The sequence below is a fragment of the Lycium ferocissimum genome, chromosome 7 (assembly GCF_029784015.1).
Source record: "Lycium ferocissimum isolate CSIRO_LF1 chromosome 7, AGI_CSIRO_Lferr_CH_V1, whole genome shotgun sequence".
In the NCBI taxonomy this organism is placed as follows: Eukaryota; Viridiplantae; Streptophyta; class Magnoliopsida; order Solanales; family Solanaceae; genus Lycium; species Lycium ferocissimum.
In genome coordinates, this window is record NC_081348.1 from 47,958,269 (window position 1) to 47,958,527 (window position 259).

Sequence of the window (259 nt, forward strand, 5' to 3'; positions counted from 1 at the left end):
ATTTTCTTGTTTTCATTTAGGATTGTAATTTAAAGTAGCAGTAGTGTGGACCTTAATTTCTCTTTCATTGTTTATTGTTTTTGCACGTGATGTTTTCCATTTTTGGTGAATGGTACTCATGCTGCAGACATAAAGCGATATGTTGTAGACTATATCTATACGTGTAAGGTATAAAGTAAATTTGAAGGACGCTTTGTAGTATATTCTAAAAATATTTTTTTAGCAGTAAAATAAGAAAATAAAAATAAGAGAAAGTTTC